The sequence below is a fragment of the Pteropus alecto genome, unplaced genomic scaffold (assembly GCF_000325575.1).
Source record: "Pteropus alecto unplaced genomic scaffold, ASM32557v1 scaffold41, whole genome shotgun sequence".
Taxonomy (NCBI): domain Eukaryota; kingdom Metazoa; phylum Chordata; class Mammalia; order Chiroptera; family Pteropodidae; genus Pteropus; species Pteropus alecto.
The window spans coordinates 2,565,209-2,582,169 of NW_006430464.1; the positions used below are offsets into that span (position 1 = coordinate 2,565,209).

At 57.7% G+C, this 16,961-nt stretch overlaps 1 protein-coding gene across 1 annotated transcript in view; it reads right to left on the reverse strand.

The window, feature by feature from the left end:
• The window catches only part of BICRA (BRD4 interacting chromatin remodeling complex associated protein), a 65,809-nt gene extending 50,059 nt beyond the window's left edge, over nt 1-15,750 (reverse strand). Inside the window, 1 exon segment of the mRNA XM_025048868.1 lies at nt 15,228-15,750. The gene's annotated coding sequence lies outside the window, so the exon portion shown is untranslated.
• Nucleotides 15,751-16,961: the final 1,211 nt, after the last annotated feature.

Below are 16,961 nucleotides of genomic sequence, written 5' to 3' on the forward strand. Positions count from 1 at the left end.
CGCACCTGACAGGTGGGAAAGGCTGAAGCCTACGGCTAACCCGACGCCAGGAGCTGTGGTTCACAGCAGGCTCACAGACATTTAAGTGCTTCGCTCACACGTGTCCCCAGAGGTGGGAGCCCAGGAGAGGCTCGCTGAGGGCAAGGACGCCTGCCTCACCTACCGCAGCGCCTGGCACGTGGCAGGTGTGCAGGAAGCGTTCGCTGAGTCGATGAACAGCTGCTCTTTCCCCTTTTCACGGATGAGGCGATGAGGCTCAGAGAGGGCATGTCACTGACTCAAGGTCACCCCGCAGATGAGTGAGGGAACCGGGTTTCAGGCCACGATCGGCCCCTGCGTCCTGTGCCAGCCCGTTCCTTGTGCCCCTCACACCCGCCCGGGGCCTGATCACACCGGCTTTGAAGCCTTGGGGCCATTTTTCTGTTCTTTCCAACTTCCTCTCCCCAACCCCCTCTCCACCGCCCCCAATACACTTTCTTTTGGCTCATTTACATCCTTCTGAGTTCCTTATTCCCTAAATATTCATCTACTCAGCAATTAAGAACAGAGACATGTGGCTCTGTTCTAGAAGCTGGGGGGATGGCCGTGAACGACAAAGATCCCGTCCACTTAGAGCTTACAGTTTTGAGGGTGAGGATGGTGACAAAGAATGATGACATATCACGCTAAGTATTTACAAACATTTAACTTACAAGTATGTGATTCGTATCTATTGAATAAAATTTAATATGCATGATAAATTACATTTATAAATGTTAAAATGGAAATGCTATTATGTAGAGAATTCATAAAGATTAAAAACATCTATAATATTATAAAACATTGATATGTCAGTGAAAAAGGTGGGATCGGTGAAGAGGGAGGGGACGAGCAGGTGCCAAGGCCCCGAGGTGCACGCGAGGAAGGCAGCCAGTGTGGCCGAAGCAGAGCGAGCCAGGGGAAAGAGGTCAGTGGGAGATGAGGCGAGACAGAAAGTCAGCGTCCCGACCGTGTCTTAAAAATAATGACCAGCTGAAAGGTCAAAACGACCCATCTGTCCACCGGCTGATAAACGGATAAACAAAATGTGGTACCTCCACACAGTGGGGTGTCATTCAGCCTTAGAAAGGAATGAAATTCTGGCACGTGCTACAATATCGACGAACCTGGAAAACGTTATGCCCTGTGAAATAGTCCAGACACAAAAGAACAAATATTGTGTGATTCCACTCATACGAGGTACCGACACTAGGCGAATTCGTGAATGAGAAGCGGGCCGGGGCCGGCAGGAGAGAACGGGGAGCTGTTCTCTAATGGGTGCCGGGGTTCTGTCTGGGGTGATGAGGAATTCTGGCAATGGACAGAGGTGACAGGTGCACAACATTGTGGACGTACTTAGCGCCACTGGATTGTACACTTAAAAGTGGTGAAAATGGTCAATTTTGTGTTGTGAGTATTTTACCGCAATTTAAAAAAAATAGCGGCTAACAGCTGCGGTGCATGATGTAGCAGACAGCATTCTAACAGCTTGTCCACGTCAGTTCACTGGGTCTCCCAACGACCCCCCTGGGAGGCACCGTCCACACCAGCGCTGCCCACAGGTGTGCTGTGAGCCCCGCAGGCCACTCTAAATGCTCTCTAGTAGAGACAGTCGGTGACTCTACATGTATTATCTTCAATAACATATTAAATATACACGAACGTGAACACTTCCACACGCAGTCAATGTAAAAATATTATTAATGAGATTAGTTTACGTTTCTCCCCCCTTCATTCTAAGTCTTTGAAACCCAGTGTGTATTTTACACGCACGGTTCATCCGGTGCTCACAGGCCACATGTGGTCAGTGGCTACTGCATCTGGGCCACTGTAAGGGCTTGGCTTTCACTCTGAGTGACAGGGGCTGTGGGAGGGCTCTGAGCAGAGGAGGTTACAACAGGGTCCCTCCTGCTTCGTGAGGAAAGCAGACTGTCCCAGGGGGAAGAGACTGCGACGGTCCAGGCGGGAGATGACAAAGCTGGACAGGGTGGGGGCAGTGGAGGTGGGGACACGAAGCCAGGTTCTGGAGACGTTTTCCAGGCAAAGCCGACAGGTGCACGAGAGAGAAAAAGAGGCTTCCAACACAGCGACGCGAATCTACTGCATGCTGCTGGGCTGTACGCCTCAAAGGGGCGAAGACGGTGAGTTTTATGTTACATGTTGTTTGCCACAAGAAGAAAAACTGTAATTAAAATTAGAAGAGAGAGAGGGATGGAGGATGATGTCAAAGTGTCTGCCTAGCCTAGGTCCTGGGAGGACGGAGCTGCCATTAACAGAGATGGCGACGGCCTGGGAAAAGGCAGACTTTGATCTGCTTCTGCTTTGCTTTTGGGGCTAAGAGGAGGTGGGAGCTCTGTGTTGGACACGTTAAGTTTGAGGTGCCTATTACCAGCGGTCCCCAACCTTTTCGGCACCAGGGACCGGCGCTCCTATGAGAATCTAACGCCTGATGACCTGAGGCGGAGCTGAGGCGGTGATGCTGGCGCTGGGGAGCGGCTTCCAGTATGGATGAAGCTTTGCTCACCCACCGCTGCTCACCTCCTGCTGTGCAGCCCGGTTCCTAACAGTCCATGGACCTGTATTGGCCCACAGCCCGGTGGTTAGGGACCCCTGTAATTAGACGACCCGGTGGAGAGTTTGGGGACGAGCTGCAGATGACGTCCAGTGACCGGGGGCAGTGAGGAAAATCTTGCCCTGGCCCGTTCAGCCTTAACTCCTCTACTGGCCATCTACAGGGCCTGGCCTCTCTCGGTCCCCATGACGCTGCAGCTGGCCCATCATCACGTCCTCACTTCCGCCCTCGTCACCAGCCACGGCTCAGCGCAGACTCCAGGCTCGCGGGTTTTGGAGAACAGGTTTCCAGAAGCCTCGCTGCCCATGGCTACGGCCCACCCTGCTCCCTCACCTCCGATCCCACCAAGGCTTGACGGCACCGCCCGCCCTGAACCGTCCAGCGGGGTGGGGGTGAGAACATGAGCAGTAACCACTACTTGAAGACGCCAAGTGGTGGGTGCCACACGTGGCCTGGGTGCGGGAAAAGGGGGTAGAAGTTATATGCACATGGGTCCCCGATCCTTTATTCGAACTCCTCGAGCTGAGACGTGTGCCGAAACGCAGATTTTTTTTCCAGACTTTGCAGGGCGATGGGGTGTGCGCGTGCCTACCACAGACCAGCGCACCGCAGGCTGAGGCTGCACCCTGTAATCAAACGCTAATACCTCCGCAGCCAAACACAGGAATATTCACTCGGGGCGTGAGGAAGACAGACTATAAATAGCCAGCTCCGGGGCAGGTCTGCTGCCCGAGTCACTGAGGGACCGTCACGGATGCTGCAGGTGTTACTGGAGACTGCACCCTGCTTGCTGGCTCTGCTAAGGGTGGAAGGGACTTCGGGTGCTAGGGCTTGGGTGGGGGATGATGCCCACGCGCTCGCATCAGACAAACCGGCTTCCCCTCCCAGCTCTGCAGTGTTCTGACTCTGAGCGACTCACTTCATTTCTCTGGGGTCTCAGTCCTGGGCATAAGGAAGAATCTGGCTGTTGCCTACAGGTCTGAAGTTAGTAAAAATGACAACGAGAAAAGCAGTAGTAATCACGGCACCTAACGTTAACCTCGACCAAGCCTTACTAGGGTCCAGGAGGGCAGAGAGCTCCAAGCTGCCAGCGTGTCGCTGACCGAAGCCTCATCGCACTCCTGGGAGGCATCTTCAGCTGCTACTTCCTCTTTCACCAAAAGCCTGGAGCAGGCTGCCTAGGAAGGAGCGAGCTGGGGCTGCAAGCCCAAGTTTATCTGACGCGGGCCAGAAACACCATCTAAGGCCTGGGTCCAGCCTGCCCCTGGGTCGGGTCGCCCCGTTCCTGACGCCGATCCCCTCCTCCCACCACGGCGATGATAACTTAGTCCAACCACAAACCTGTGCCGTCGCCCTCGTGAAATCCACCCCGACGAGCCCCAGGGGGAGGCGTTCATCCTACTCCACTGACAAGCCCCGCGCTGACGGGGAGCCCACACATGCGGTCCCTGGACCAACACAGTCCGCCCCCGATCCCGCCAGTTCCCGGCCTCCTGGAGGAGCCACGCCCCCTTCTGCTACCTAGAAGGTCCTCTCGCCTCCCCTGTCCGTTCCTCTGAAACCTGAACCTTCCTGAGCTCAGAGGCAGCTCCAGAGGCTTTTGGGCTGAGAGTTTTTTAAGCGGCAGGACCCGGGCTGATTCTCACCAGTGTCCCTAGGGTATGGCACAGACCTGGCACGGGGCAGTCACTCACTAGATCCCGGCTGCCATCTGCAAGGGGCGACAATGGCGAAGGCTTTGTGGAATGCGATTTGGCAGGGCCTACCCACATCTAAACGCACACTTCCCTCCGCCTTAGCAAACCCTCTTCCAGGAATCCGGCTGGTAGGAACGCTCTTGCACAAGCGACGGGAGGTGTGGATACCAGCACGTCAGGCCAGGTCGCTCCCTGGCTCAGAAGCACCCCCGCGGCTCCCACCTCGCTGCAACGCGAAGCCCAAGTTCCAGTCCCAGGCACAGAATGGAAACTCGAGAGTGACAAAGAGGTAGTGTGAATCGGCTAGCAGCGGAGATAAGAGGGAACATTCAATTACCCAATTCATCTAAAGGAGGCAGGAAACGAGAAAAAAGGAACAGAGAACATAGGCGATAAACTGAAAGTAAATAGCAAGATGGAAGATTTAAATCCGGCCGCATCCATAACCACCAGGAACGGAGGACGGTCTAAACCTGCCCGTCCGCCATGTAACCCAACCGCTGGGCACCTGAAACGCAGCTGGTCCAGATCGAGATGCGCTCTGCGTGGAAAACACACACCGTGCGACAACGCGGGGAGGACGCGGAGAAGGGGAGGGCACCGTGCAACGGGGCGGCTGCGGAGAAAGCAGGTCCTCACCGCGACACGAAGCTGCCACGTGACAGCAGGTCCTCACCGTGACACGAAGCTGCCACGTGACGGATTCCACTCCCAGGTCACATCCGAAGGAGCTGGAAGCGGGGACGCAGACACATCCTCATACACCAGCGTTCACGGCAGCACCGCGCACAGCGGCCACCGACGGGTGGATGGAGAAACAAAACGTGGTGTGTGCGGACGGGGGACTATTATTCAGCCATGAAAAGGGATGAAGCAGAGATGCTCACTATGACATGGATGAGGCCTGAAGACGTTGTGCCCAGTGCGATAAGCCAGACACAGAGGGCTGACGACCGTATGACTCCACTTACATGAGGTACTTAGAGCGGGCAAGTTCACAGTCAGGAAGTAGAACAGAGGGTTACCAGCAGGGGAAGGAGGGGGGTAGTCAGCGGGCTGAGTTTCTCTTTGGAACGATGAAGAAGTTCTAGAAATGAATAGTGGTGCTGGTCACACAACGCTGCAGCTATACTTGTTACTAAGTTACACATCTAAAAACGGTTAGACTGGTAAATTTTATGTTATGTGCATTGAAACACAATAAAAAGACCGTAAAACGTCTCATGAATGATTTTTATATTGATCACAGGTCGAAATGATAGTCTTTTGGGTATACTAGGTTACATAGAATATATTCACATGAATTTTCTGTTTCTGCTGTGGCTATTAGAAAATTTTAAATAACATAAGTGGTTTGCGTTTATTTCTATGGGACAGTGCTGGTCTCAATATCTAATCGTCAGATAGAGGTTGTGAGGCTTTATACTGTCTGCAAGAGACACGCTTTAAATATAAAGGCACATGGGCTCACTGCAAAAACGAACTGAACTAAAAAATATCATAAGGTAGTGGTTAAATAAATTATGGACTACCGCTCAGCTGCTAAAACGGTGGGGTTCTAGACCGCTGACATGGAAACAATTCTGAGACATCTGTTCCAGTTAAAAAGTAAAGGGTAGAAGAATTCGTATAATATGTGAGATCAAGGGAAAAAATGCATGCACAGAAAAGGGGGTCTGAAAGAACACACTCCGAACTCCCCACGGAGGTCCCCTCTCCAGAGGAAGGGAGGACGGTGAAGACTTTCACAGTGTGGTGTGACTTTGTTCCGTGTGTAACAATTAATACAGACCTGCCCTCGAATCAGCAGACCCGAAAGCTAAGAGCTAAGGAACCGATTTTAGCCTGAGCGGCTCCGGCGTCCGTTAGCTGTGCAGAATGCTGGACGCAGCTCTGCAACCATGTGGAAAGCACTCGACACATGATGACATTTGCAACTCAAATGTGTGGTCCTACACCCAGGAGCAGCGGTGGCCTCACCTGGAGCCTGTCAGAAATGCCGGGCCTCAGACCCACTGAATCAGAACCCACAGTTTAACAGGCTCCCCAAAGAGTCTGCGTGCACATTCGATTCTGAGAAACCGTTGGTCTCCGGGCTGGCCCAACCTGCCTGCACCAGCAGGGACAGACTAAGAGCTGATTAGTGATGAAGGCAGCGACAACAGAGAGACCAATCGAGCAGCATTTACAAGGTGCTTCTGTGCTGCCTGACGACATTATCTCGACGAAGAGCCCCACCAATCCCAGCAGGATCTAGTTTTGACCTATGACCCCACGTCTGCCATCCCAACCTCCAAGAGTCGCTAAAAACCATCCTTTCTCTCTTTTTCCTGACTCATGCAGGGGCAAGCCTGCCCTGCAAGGAACAGTGTCAACAGCCTCAGATCTATCGGCTGCAGAAATATCATTTGCTGCTGGTGTCTCAGGCTGTCTGGGGAGCTGCCGTAAATGCAGCACGTCTGTTGACGTGACATCTGTTTAACTCCCAAGAGAAAGGCATCAGGCCCCTCCACTGACGGGGAAGCTGAGGCTGAGAGCGACAGGGGTCCTGACTCACAGTCCTGCGCTGGCTCCAGGCCCGATGAGCCTTTGGAGTCCTGGCCCCTCCAGCCCTCGCGGGTCTCACTCATATCAGCCTGTCACCCACCCAGCCTCACTCAGGGCTCACGCTCACGGGCACATCCGCTGTCTGCAGGAAGCTGGGGCGGCCACGGTCATGTTAATAAAGACACTAGGGAGGGTACAAGGGGAAAGAGGGGGCCCGGCGCCGAGCTGGATCCCAGGCCAAACGTGGGGTGGCGGGGCAGCCCCCGGACTGTGGGCTTTCTCATTCTGGCCCCTGTAACAAAGCAGCATAGAGGCTTTGTGGCTACAAGCCTGGGCTCTGGGGCCAGACCGCCACTTAGCAGCTGTGTGACTCTGGGCAAGTCACTTAACCGCTCTGAGCCTCAGTTTCCTCATCTGTAGCTTGGGGACACGCCTTGCACCGACTCTCCAGGGCCCCTCCATGAGTAAACGGGTCAGTGTCCCGGCCGTGTCGGCTGTTACCAGTGTTGCTACGGTCACACTGTGGGTACAGCTCTAGACAGACCCACGAGCATCCCGAAATCCTTTGCCAGACTTTGGGACAGCCAAGTGTGCATGTCTCTGGGGAAAAGGTCCAGGGCCTCTGAGCAGATTCCCAAAGGACCCGAGACCTCTTGCCCCAAATTAAGGACCACCGCGAGGTCTTAAGACCTGGTCCCCTACCCCACGCCCAGAGAGGCGGAGGGCCAGGTGGGCGGGAACCGCCGAAGCTGGGAACACAGTGGGGTCCCGCCCACCCACAGGCCACCCCGCCTCCTTCTGCCTTCACACCCCTCTCCTCCTCCGCCTCCTACCTGTGAGAAAACATTCTGCAGGCCAACCTGGTACCGCCCGCCCTTTCTACCTCTTCTAGAACCTTCCTTCGCTCCTTTTCTCTCCCGAGCCGCTAAGCCTGCTCAGATCCTAAAAGAACACTGCCATGAGCTCCTCTCCCCCCAGTCTGTGCACAGGCCACCGGGCCCGTCTGTGCAACAAATACCGACTACGGGCTCCTTGTGAGTCGGGTCGTGGGGACGATTCCCAGCGCGGGAATGACCGCGTGACACGAGGGACGGCGGGCAGGGTCAGTGAGGAGGGCTTCCCTGAGGAGGCGGCATCCAAGCCAGAGGCCCGCGGTCCAGGGAGGAGCCGGGGAGATCACTGCTGGCCGAGGGCGCAGCGAGGACAAAGCTGGGGAGGGAGGACGAGGCTCGGCGGGTGGAGAAGGCGACGTGAAATCTGGGTGACGAGGTCGAGAAGCCAAGCCTGGGCCGGACGAGAGGGGCTCTGCCCGGGAGGCGAGGGCACTAGGGAGCCATGGACGGCGCTAGGGCGCCGAAGAGGGTAGCGAGGTTTTCGCTTTGAATCTCTGGCTGCCAAGAGCTCTCATCTGCCTCCCTGCCTCCCTCCCCGACGCCATCCTTCTCCATCCTCCTCCTCTGCATGGCTCCTCAGCGCACCCCAGGCTGGCTCTCACCCCTACCTGCCCATCACACGCAGGCCCCCTCTGCTTCCAGAACAGCTGTGTCCCACCCGGGAGGCCCCACTCGGGCCCATTTAAGCCGAGGACTTTCTAGAAGCTCGCCCCGCTTTGTCCCTGAGGCTTTGTCCGAGATGCCGGCCGAGCCTTGCCCTGGTCTTCCTCCCTCCGTCCGTTTCAGCCGAGAAGCTTCTGTCCTATGAGCAGGCAGCCGCCTAGGCCTGTGCTCAGCCCTCTCCCGTCCCCTCCCTGAGGAATCGTCCTCGTCCCCGCGACTTCAGTCATCACGGGGTGCCACCGACTCTCCCACGGGATCCCTGGGGTTCATTCCCTCATTCCCCATCTCTCTCCTCTCTGCATCCCTCCACCAGACGAGAGGCTGTTACGGCTTTGCTCCCCCGGGTCTGTGTTCCCCAAACCACAGGCACCTCTGCCACACCTCAGAAAGGGCAGCTGCTTCCACCTCGTCACCCAGGCCACTGGAGTCATCCGGAGTTCCTCTTTCTCTACCTCCCATCAACAAAACCAGGGCACCCCAGGTCCCAGCCCCAGTGTCCCAGGCCCTCCTTCCCCGTGAAGCTTCAAGGGGCCTTGGTGCAAAGCATCCCAAAGCCAGCCCCCGGAAGCCCCCTCCTCCAGGAAGCCCGCCCTGCCGCCCCAGCACACCCCAGAAGTCATGTCTCCTCCCAGCCTCCACCCGCCCAGCAGACTCAGATACGATCTCCCCAGCAGGGAGGATGGGTGTGTCCTTGGCTTGCCTCCTTCCCCTGTCCCTGAGGGCAGAGCTCTGACGCCAGGCACTCAGGAGGCTGGCTGGCTCTGTGAGACTGAATTAACCAGTAGGATGAGCCTGGATTCAAATCTCTGCTTGCTAGCAGCCAGCTGTGCAACCCTGGACAAGTCACTTCACCTCTGTGACAAGAGGTGAGTAGCAAACGGGGCATCTGGCCCTGGGGAGAATTTTAAACGAACCTCCATGACTGCACCCCATGGACCACCATGGCAACAAACAGGACAACGAGCAGCGTGAGGGCCTAAAAGCAAGAGCTGGCCCCAAAAGACACTGAAGCCGGATCCCCTCAAGCAAAACTCCACGGCACAAAGCCAGGGTGCAAGGGGACAAGATGCACCCTAAATACGAGAGGCGGGGGCCTGGGGAGGCCACATGTACACATACATACAGGTATATATGCGAATATTCTGGATCTTGACGGGGTGTGGGTTACACCGGCGGACATGTTCGTGGAGACTCATGGAGATGGATGCTTCAAATCTGTGCGTTTTATTGTATGTAAATTATACTGGCAGGAGGAGATGGGGAGGGAAACATGCATACATCAAAACATCCTGTGAAAGACGGAGTGTGGACACAAAAGCGTAAGGTCACTGGCACATTCTGGGGACGGAGGTAAGGCCTCCATGACAAGAGCTTGCTAAGCCGTGGGGAGCCTGGCTTGAGAGGGCATAAGAGCTAAGAGCTCTTCCAGGGCTCGGGGCCCGAGGATGGGTGGAGGGAGGTGACGGTCCAGCAAACTGTCACAACCATCCCGTGAGACAGGCGCTGTGGGGGTCTGCCTGACAGCAGACAACACCTGCCCTCTGGAAACTGGGCTGTGGGGAGCTTCGACCCCAGACGTCCTGGGGGAACAGGCTGCGGAGGCCACCAGGGGCTCCCTCCAGGTCACGAGGGGCCATTAACAAGGGTCCTACAGCCACAGACAGTCCCGCCTCTGCTCCCAAGGCTGCCACAGGCTGGGACACAGGGGCATAGGAGGCTGGGGGGGGGCACCCACACATGGGCGGCCCCCTCCCACCCCCCCTCAGGCACTGAGAAGTACTCTGACGGGGAACTACGGAGGGACGGAGGGACGGAGTGGCGAGAAGAGAGGATGAAGGCAGGAAGCCTGGCCGAGGCTCCCAGGGCGTCAGCCCATCCTCAACCCTCTTAATCCCAGAAAGAGCATGTGGCTACCCCGCCCCAGAGTGCACGCAGAAGAACTGACGTCAACGACGTCGAGGACACTGAAGACGCTGCCTTCTGCTGAGCGCTCACTCGGAGCCAGGCACTTGCGAAACGCTGTTCCACGCAGGACCTTATTGGTGCCAAGGCTCTCGACAGAGCATCTGTCATCTCTCCCGTACTTCCGGTTCTCCAGCCTGGGATGAGACACGGGAAGCGCCTTGCCCCCAAGCCCAAGGTTAGAAGAGGCAGAAAGAGGACTCAAATCGGGCGTTTGGTTGACCCAGTCACTCCTCACTTCCGAGGTCATCGCGTCCATCCCCCTGCCACCAGGCCAAGCTCTCCGACTCACCCTTTACAGGGAGGATTTATGCACGGAACATCAGAACCTACGCCCACGAGGCCCCCATTGTGGCGTGAATCCCCAAATCCCCAGGCTGCGAGGCCCGAGGTGGCTAAGACAGAGACCTCGTCAGGGTCCCAAAGAAGAGAACACGGATAAAGGACAATCGGGCCGAGCCTGCTCCCTGCTGCCTTGCTCTCCCCAGGCTGTGAAGTGGGCCTCATGCCTCCCTCACAGGACAAGACAAGTCCTGGAGGCAAAACAGCCTCCGGACCCCAGACGTAATAATACCGCTGGTAGCACCGAAAACACAGTTGAAGTGACAGGATGGCTGGAGTTTGCCTGAAAGTACTCCAGCAAAAAAGAAGGAAAAAGTGCACGGTGCGGGAAATGAACCCAAAAAGATCAGCAGAAAATTCCCGAGGCTGGCGACAGGCACGCGGGGGCTGATTGCACTATCCTCGCGACTCTCAGCGGGTGCCTTCAAATGTCAACGGCGAGTCGAAGTGATACTTTTATAAATATCAGCAAATAATAAATAAAGTGACCCTTCGCCGTGCACCCCTCCAAGCCAGGCCCCGCCTTAAAAAAGCTCTTCGCATCGTGACTCATTTAAGCCTCGTAACCCCAGGAGAGAAGTTCTGTTACAGACGAGGAAACTGAGGCCGCAGGGTATCTGACTGCCCTCCGTTTAAAATGCCGACTCTGACCGCCTGGGGTTCGGGGTCAGGACTGGGCTCGCTGCTCTCGTGGGAGACCTGGCTACGTCCTTTCATCATCACCATCATCACCATCATGATCACCATCGTCATCATCATCGTCGTCATCATCATCACCGTCACCGTCACCATCATCACCATCATGATCACCATCACCATCATCACCATCATCATCATTGTCATCGTCATCACTGTCACCATCACCATCATCACCGTCACCATCACCATCATCATCGTCATCATCATCGTCATCATCATCGTCATCGTTGTCGTCATCGTCGTCATCATCGTCATCATCGTCGTCATCGTCGTCATCATCGTCGTCGTCGTCTTCGTCATCATCATCACCATCATCACCATCATCATCGTCATCATCGTCGTCGTCATCATTGTCATCATCATCATCATCACCGTCACCGTCACCGTCACCATCATCACCGTCACCATCACCATCATCACCACAGCCGCGAGCGTTTCTGAGCACCTGCTATGCCAGGCACTGAACGTGTGGGAGCGCCTCTGCGGCGGGTCTCCTGTCATTCCCATGCCTCCAGATGAGGAAACTGAGCCATGGGGCAGGGAAGCCCTGTTTGTTCCCAGGGTCACCTCCTAATGCCACAGCAGCCTGCTACGTGCTGTCCGCTGGAGAATGCCAACACCGTTCCCATGTGCCTTTCCAGAAGACAATGGGGACCTTTCAGAGTGGAGGAGTCGGCCAGGGTCCCATGGGAGCACAGTGATCACAGTGCAAATGACAGCGACATCAGCTGCTGGTCCCCGAAAGCCCACCGCCTGCCCGGCTGGGGTGAGCACTGCCCCAGGCGGCCCTCCCAGCAGGCCCTGCAAGGGAGCGATCATGGGCCCATTCAGACAAGGAAACTGAGACCCAGAAACGGGGTCGCTTTGCCCAGGGTCATGCTGTGACAAAGTGGAAGAGCCGGCATTCCCCTCAGAGCCTGCCCACGTAGGGGTTCACGGCTCCCGGAGGAAGAACTGACAAAGAATGACAGAGGACACTGCCATGAGCCAGACAGGCCACCTACGAACCTGACGGTGTAAATCCTCAGCGTGACCTTCCAAGAGGAGGAACCGAGATCAACCCATTCCACAGGGGACAACGGAGGCCCAGGGCGGGCAAGCCTCTCGCCTGCACCACCGAGGCGGCACGGGGCAGAGCCAACAGACGACCAGCTTCCTGAGCCCACAGGCTCGACCTCCACGCCAAGTGGCAAGCACATGATGCAGGCCATGGCCAGGCAGGAGGAGGAGGCAAGGGGGTCACAAGAGGCAAAGACCCTAGTGCGGGCGGGTTGGAGGAACTGAACAAGAGCAGGGACGACTTCCTTCAAGACGTGGCTGCAAAGGGACCTCCTCGGTGACCAAATGACAAGCGGCAGGCTCCGGATCCAGCAGTTCCACGTCGGGGGTTTATGTCACCAGCATACCCGTCCCCCCGCGAGACGTGCAGATGCACGCCCTCCAGCTCCCCGCACAGCGGCTTCTGGAGACAGCGCCACGTCCGTTTTAGGCCAAGGGGCCCTTATTCGCTCACGCCGCGGACGACGGTGCAGCCAAGAAAGAGACAGGGGATCCCCACCAGGTACTCCGCGGGGGGTCTCCCTGGGAGCTGGAGCGAGAAAAGCCACACGCAGGACAATGGGAAGAGCACGCTGCCATCTCCCGATACTTCTACCACTATGAACACGGATATGACAGCGTGCGTATGGGACGCCAGGATTGAGGAGCTGCCTCTGGGGAGGCGAGCTGGGGACACAGGGATGCCAGGGACGATGGAGAGGGAGACTCGCTATTTTGAATTTGTCCCACGTGCATGTGCCATTTAGAAAAAGAGAGAGAGAGAGAGAGAGAAAGCGAGCAGTGGCTTCATCCTTGGAGCCTTCACAGACCACCCAGACAGAATACACCGAATGCCACAGCAGCTAATCCGGCCCTGCAAACAACACCTCCAGCCTCCTCCTGGACTGGGTCCCGGTGTCATAACTGGGCCCCAGGGCCCTGGCACACAGTAGGCCCTCAGGAAGTTGCACTGGAAACAATTAAAGAAACAAAGGCACTCTCTCCCGCTTCTCCTGCCAACACATTCCCTCGCCACCATAAATACACAAATACACAAGACTAATTGTCACCAAACTAGAAATGTCTTAGAAAACATTCTCTCTCTCCCTGTTGGGGAAACTTGCATGTCACCGAAACACAAAGGCTTCAGTCAGCGGGGACAAAACTCTAATGGTGGTTCTCCGGGCAGGGGAGGATTCTAGAGAGGAATGAGGAGGAAATCCTTGGGGACAATTCGACCAAACAGTTCCCGTGTGTCTCTAGTGTGACGCATCCTCCGCCGGGGAGCCGACTCTCAGGCAGACCCTCCGCCCTCAAAGAGAGGGGACAGCCTAGGATGCGAATGGTGAATAGTGAGGGGGCAAGTCATTCTGACGGGCGGGGGTTTGTATTTGGACCCGTAGTTCATTTTCACCCCGCTCAAGGTCAGCTAAGGGAACCGCAATCACCCACCTCCACCTCTGGTAGACGGAGGCCCCAAAAGAGGCCAGGGCCAGATAATCATGTCCCCCTGCCCCATGCCCTTCGGGGCAGGAGAGGTAAAAGGCAGACCCTCAGCCGCCTTCCAGGCCCAGGCTGGCTGAAAAGGAATGCCATGTTTTCCTGTTTCCAATTAACTCCCCCACCAGCAGTCCTCTGCATTCTTGGGACCAGGAGTCAAGGCAGCCACCAGGGAGAGTGGGGAAGGCTGGTGGGAGCTTCGCTGGTGGTTGGACCTGGGGCCTCGGGCCTTGGCGCTGACCCCTTGGCCCTTCCACGGCCTCTTGGAGGGCGAAGGGGAAGAAGACCCCACATCCCAAGGGAAGGCTGGGGGAGACCCCAGAGACCTCTGGGAAGGAAGTCGGGAGAAAGGGAGGTGGCGCATAGGCCTGTCCCTCTTGGCCCTACTCATGTTCCCCCCCGCCCCCCCCCCCCAAAAAAATCCGTTCCTACTTTCAGGAAACATTCTGCTGAGAGACCTACACCACCCGCCCTGGGAATTATTATTACGCCCATCACCTCAGGAGATGTTTGCACATCAAGGAGGGGACAGCAGCTGCGGGGCGGAGGCTCCCGCAAAACGTGTCTCCCCAGCTCTGCTGACAAATACGGAGCCCCTCTCCCACCCACTTCCAGCCACGGAACGAGCCTTCCCCAGACTCAGCTTCTTCACCTGTAAAACGGCGAGACCACCTGTGCCACTCCCTCCCCGGGGATGCTGGGCCCTCCCCAGCTCCTCTCCCTCAGCCCAGTCCCCCAAATGTTCATTCGGCACCAGTGAGTGCTGAAGGGGGAGTGTCACCAAAGTGAGACCGCTCCCAGCCAGCCCTCGCCCACCACGGGGGGTCCTCCAGGGTGGGGGTCCTCCAGGGTGGCCGCCCTCTGTGATCACCCTGCAATGCCCAGCACCTGCCGGTCCTCCCCACCCCGCACACCCGGCCGATCCCATCTGCTGAATGAGAAGTAAAACTACCGCGTTTGGACGTTTCCGCCGCCCTGAGGTCAGCTAAGGGAGCTATGCTCACGCCCCTCTGCAGAGGAGGAAACTGAGGACCAGGGTCACAGAGTGGCACGGGGAGTGATGCCCAGGCCACACGCAGAACGGGCAGGAGAGTTCGCTGCCAGCTGCGTCAGGGTGCCACGTGGGGGGGGTCACAGGGCAGAGTGACGCCGAAGGTCCCCAACAGCTCAGCTTCCCTCCCCACGGGCTAAGCAGCAGCAAGCCTGGGCAAGTCCCCAGCTCAGGTGGAGGACGATGACAGTGGGCCGGCTCCCTCGGGCCCCCCAGGCAGGCCTGAGGACCCCTGACTCACACACCTCCAGCCTCAGCTCCCGCAAGGAAACGCTCTGCTTCAGCCACAGGTGGAATGATCCTCCCCTTGGCCCAGCTTCCAGATGCTCCTTAGCCAGCACGCGGGAAAGAAATCTGACAGCACCATCCGTGTATGAACCACATCTGAGACCCAGGTCAACTGAAATCACAGACAGCGAGTGCCAAGGAGGGACGTCGAGAACCTAATGGCTTTGAGCTGAGTTGGAGAAACTTGAGTGGGTTACAAATCGGGGCTGCGTGACCTTGGGCGAGCCACTTAACCTCTCTGAGCCTCCATGAGCCTGTCTGCGAAATGGGACTGATAGCAGTCTCTACTTCCTTCTCCGGTTGTGGCCGGTGTGTGATGCACTTAGCAGCAGCCCATCCATAATGCTCCCTGGGTAGGGAGACGCTATTTCCGGCTTCCAGGCGTGGGGGAGCTATGCGGGAGGGTGGGAGAGGTCAGCGTGCCCCTTAAGTCCCACCTGACACCGGCTCATGGGAAGGGGGCAGTTCCTGAGCTGTCAGTTCCCCTGTTCTCCCAACACCCCCCTCCCTCAGGTCAGAGTTGACTGGGCCCGCGTCCCTAGCCCCCCACCCCAGGTGAAAGCACGGAGCGCTTGTCGCAAATCCCAGATCCTGGCGTCCTGGATGTTTCTACAAACTGTTTTCCTGACGGGCGCCCTCGGAGGGGCGGTGGGAAGGAAGCGCAGACGCGCAGAACATCGCCAGGTCCTCGCTATACTACTGGAGGGCTGTGTGACAAAAGGGGCCGACTGTCCGGACTGGAGGCTGGGCGAGGACCGCGGCCCCCCGTCTGGGAACACCGGAGGGCTGAGATCTGTCACCCGGCCTCCCTCCGGGAGAGATGACACAGCGGCCTCTGACCCCACCTCCCGGGAAGTTCAGCTGCTCAGAACCACAAAGCAAAACAAAGGGGCGCGCAGAGGAAAGAGCCACGGTGCCTTCCAATCACCGCCGGCGCCCTCGCCCCAGCCAGAGCCCTCCCGCGGCTCCCAGCCCGCTGCCCCGCTGGCCGCGGACCAAGGCCTGGGCAGCCCCTGGTCCCTTGTCTCCCCGCGGCCGCCTGTGACAGCAGCCGGGGAAGCAGCCGAGGGGCAGCCGGGGATGGGAAAACCAGATGGCTCCATCCCTCCTCCCTCCTCCTCCATCCCTCCCTCCGGGTGCCCGCGGCCTGGCCGCCCTCCGCAGGGGCCCGGCTCGCCCGGGCTCACCCCAGGGAAAGGGTTGCCTTTGTCTAAAGGTCACCACCCGAGCGCGGTGCCCGGGCTGGGCCTGGTGGCTTCCATTCCCAGGCCGAGGGGGTGGCGATGGGGGGCCGCCCCAAATCCAGGGAGGTGACAAGGGTAAGGTTCACCTCCCTCCTCAACCCGCCCCCCCCACCCGGCCCCCCTCCGGGACCTGCCAGCCCGAGGGGAGGGGGTCAGCTCCTCTCACTGCTGGGGGGTAGGGGACCAAGTCAACTCTTTTCATTGTTTAGGAGCGGTGAGGAGGGGGAGACCCGGTGGCCTCCTTCCGCATCCATCTCTGCCCCGCTCGCCGGAGGCCCCGTTTCTCCTCGGCGGCCCCCGGGAGGCATTTGGGTAGGGGGCGCAGGGGACGGGCGAGCGGGGGAGATGAAGGCTCGCCGCCTCTGGCCGGGAAATCACCATCCGCTGCCCCGCTGCCCTCTTCTTCCCCCAAAGGCGGGGAGCAGCGCGAGGGGAGGGGGCCTTGGG